Raw genomic sequence first — 3947 nt, forward strand, 5'->3', positions numbered from 1 at the left:
AGAGGACCCTGGGTGTGAACAAGCACGCATGAGCACATGTGCATATATGAGCACGTGTGTGCGTGAAGATGAGCCTGCAGAAGGGGTGTAAAAGCACACCCTCATGTGAACAGGTGCCCAGGAAGCTACCTGAAAGTCCCATGTACATTGTAGTAGCTCTTGAACAGGACAGGATGCTTGAGAATGTGTCCTTGGGTGAATACAGAAGAGCCCTCATGCACATATGCATTCCTATGTGCAACTAAGTATGTGAGGACAGTTTTCCATATAGACTTCAAGGAGGAAACACCATGCAGAAGACTGGCGGCAGCACAAAGAAAGGCCTGAAACACAAAGGTGTTACCAAAGAACCTTCAGGAGGGTGCAGTCATTGAGGATGGGAGCGACAGAAAGCAGGTTCCAACCCCTAAACATGTCTGCCTTTCCTCCAGGCTTCAGCATCTCGGAGGTTAAGAGCCAACAGTAGCAACACTTACTTAATGTTGATACAGTGGAAACAGCACCAGTGGAAGGAAAAGTTGTCAGCTAAGAAAAAAACTGAAAAAAGAGAGAGAGGCTCTTGGTGATAAGTTTCCACCAAAGCCTCTGCCCAGGAACATTGGCAACCAGAGTGTATGTGATGCGGCCACAGAGAACCTAACAATGAAGAGATTGCTGATGACGAAGCTATAGATGAATTTGCTTTGTACTTCAACAAACTTCTCCCAAGATTCTCATTACAACATCAGATAGATCTCATGGGAGAAGAGTACGACTTTGTACAGCTCTCCACAGTTATACCAAACTCACAATTTTATTACAAAAGAGAGCTGGCTCTGAAAAAAATGATTCCACAGTGCATCTCAAGAGATTTCACAGATCTGATCATTATACATGAAGATCATAAAACACCAGATGGATTAATTCTGAGTCACTTGCCAAATGGACCAACTGCTCATTTTAAAATGAGCAGTGTTCATCTGTGTAAAGAAATTAAGAGGCAAAGGACCCCACTGAACACATACCTGAAATAATCTGAATAATTTTACAACACAGCATGGTCATTCTGTTGGATGAATGTTTGCATCTCTCTTTTCCCCCATAATCCTCAGTTTATTAGAAGACAGGTTGCCACATTCCACAATCAACAGGATTATATCTTCTTTGGATTTCACAGGTACATATTCAAAAGTGAAAGAAAAGTAGGAATTCAGGAACTTGGACCACATTTTACCTTCAAGTTGAGATCTCTTCAGAAAGGAACCTTTGATTCTAGATGTGGAGAGTACGAATGGGTCCATAAGCCTCAGGAAATGGATAAAAGTAGAAGATTTTATGTATAAAGTACTGAAGGAGTAGTACTGGCTTTTGCTGAACAGACCAACTTGAATCTGTAACAGAAAACTCTTCAAAATGGTATTTACTGATTTCATACACCTTCTTTTGTGTCTGGAGAAATTAGTAAGTGCCCCGAATTACCACTTACTGTTTCTGTATGAAATACAAATAAAAGTCACTTTGGTAAAAGTTAAAAAAGTATGTGAGGACAGTGAGTTGGGAAAAGTGTCGAGTCCCCTGTTGGACCATGACTGAGAGGCTAAACTCTACAAGGCTTCCTAGTTTAATAGGGACATTACTGCCCATGATTTGCTTTGCTTCCCATAGAATCCATGTGGGTAAATGAGACAGGGTTATTAGCACATGCATGGATGTGTGCATGTGTGTGTGGCATGTGTCTAGGTGCCCCACCTGGGATTGCTGTTAGATGCTACCAGAGAAAGTTTGTGTTGAGATTTTGCCACAAAATAAGTGAGGAGATTAAGATCTATTACATAGACCATATGTGCATCTGGTTGTGTCCTGGTCCCCTGTGTAAACTTGGCCACATCTTCTCCTCTCTTGGGCCTCAGTTTCCTCATAGGTAGTTTGGAGAGAGAAAAGAATGGAGGAACAAGTGGTTTCTATGGGCCTTTCCATATCTGATATTGTGTGACTATCTACCTATGTTATAAGAGGAAAAAACTGAGGGACGGGTGGGGGGGGTTAACCCTCTCAAAGTCATCTCAAGGTCATGGCTGAGATGGCATTCCAGCCAGATTCTCTACTTCCCAGGCCAGTGTCCCCAAAGGACTGATATGCCCACCAAACATAAGAGAGTGACATGAGAAAGGATCCACATTCTGGGCATTTGCTATGTGCATAATGCCATGTTAGGTGCTGGAAAGGGGGCAAAAGGACACATTGAAAAAACAGTCATGTGTGTGCATGTGTGAAAGTGTGAGGCTGGGTGGTATACTCATACGTGTATTTGATTGTTCTCAGAGACCACATATACCCTCCCGGCCCACTGGCCTCCAGGGAAGACACATCAGACACGTATGGAACTATTTATACTTGGTTCATCTCACATCCAAGCATCTTGTCCCTTGGCTGCCCCTAGCCCCCAGTGCAGCTCAAAGCAGACTGAGGCCCTGGCCTGGCTTTTTGCCACCTTCCCAGTATCTCTGGCTTCTAAGGTGTCACCCTTCAGCTCCCAAATAGATCACTTCTGGTGTGGAGGCTGTGGCAGAAAAGTAGACATGACCTGAGACCTTAATCCTGGAGTTTCCAAATATGGAATAATCATTGTTCTTTGCTTTGATGCCTCCAGTGTACAGAAAATCTGCTTCTAATAAGTCATGTGTGTTGACAACCTACTCCATGCCAGTCACTTTAAAGACAACCTCTCTGAACCTTCACAGCATTTCGGTGAGGCAGGCACTAATTTTGCAGACAAGGAAGCTGAGGCTGAGACCGGAGTTGCTCAAAGACACACAGCTAGTATGTGTGTGTGCATGTTGGGCAGGGTGGGGTGAAATTCAAACCAAAGTTTCTCTGTTTCCCAGCTCCTCGTGTCTCTCCAGCTGAGGGACAGCTCCATATGGTGTGGGGCTCGGTTTCCCCACCAGGACTCCAAAAAGGTTGAATGAGATTATTTGAAAGGGTCCTTTCAGCTCTGGCAGGCACTGTCAGAGCCATGCCTGATCTTGCCATCAGCTCTGCCATGTGCTCAGAGAGGGCAGGGGGCTCAGAGCAGCCCATGTCCTCAACTGGGTTTACAAGCCCAGAAGGGCTGCCTGTCTAACTGGGGCCTCAAAGCAATAGCATTGGAAATGGAAACATGAAACCAAAGTGTGTGTGTGGGTCTGACAGGCTGTCTTCTCACCCTGAGATCTAACCGTGTGTTGACTGGTGTCTGCCACAGCCCTGTGTGTATATGTACCTGCCCATGTGCCTTTGCATTGGGTGCATGCTTCTGTTTGTCTACACAATTTTGTGTATCTCCCTGAGTCCATTTGTGCCCGTATACTTGTAGATAAGAAGGCATGTATTTGTGTGTAAGTGTGCCTACTTTTATATGTGCATGAAGGCATATGTCTGCAAGTCTACATACTTGTGGCTGTACACTGTATGTGTATTTGCATGTGTTTGTGTGTGTATAAGCTTAAATGGCATGTCTACGCACCTGTATGTGTAGCTGAGAGTGTGCACAAACACATGTACATTCTGTGTGTGAGTGGTAGTGTGTCTAGGACCTGGGATAGAGAGCCTTGGCCTTTCTTGAGGTTTTCCTACCCCAATAATTTCTAAGAGGTTGGCATGGGCTGATAGTGCTTGCTGGGAGTCTGAAAAGATTGGGGTAATTAGAATAAAGGGATTTAAATCCATGCCAAGCACTCAGAATGGTTGGCCAGGGTAGTGGACAGTGGTGCCAATCAGGCATCAGACCCCTCAGGCACTGTCACTCCCCCTTGCCTTGCCCTTATCATTACATCCATCTCTCATCTTCCCCCCACCCATCCGCACCACCATCACAGCCGCCTTACTAGACTCTGCATCACCATGTGGCCCTCTACAATGTCCCCACCTGAGACTGCTGGAGTGCTTTTCTTAGAGCTATCCATTTAATTATATCTCTACTTTACTAA

General features: G+C 45.0%; 1 pseudogene; it reads left to right on the forward strand.

The window, feature by feature from the left end:
- Positions 1-290: 290 nt before the first annotated feature.
- On the forward strand, positions 291-1322 carry LOC119040226 (ribosome production factor 1-like; annotated as a pseudogene).
- The last annotated feature ends 2625 nt before the right edge of the window (positions 1323-3947 follow it).

Source organism: Artibeus jamaicensis, unplaced genomic scaffold, assembly GCF_021234435.1.
Source record: "Artibeus jamaicensis isolate MK-2021 breed Jamaican fruit bat unplaced genomic scaffold, CSHL_Jam_final scaffold_2375, whole genome shotgun sequence".
Taxonomy (NCBI): domain Eukaryota; kingdom Metazoa; phylum Chordata; class Mammalia; order Chiroptera; family Phyllostomidae; genus Artibeus; species Artibeus jamaicensis.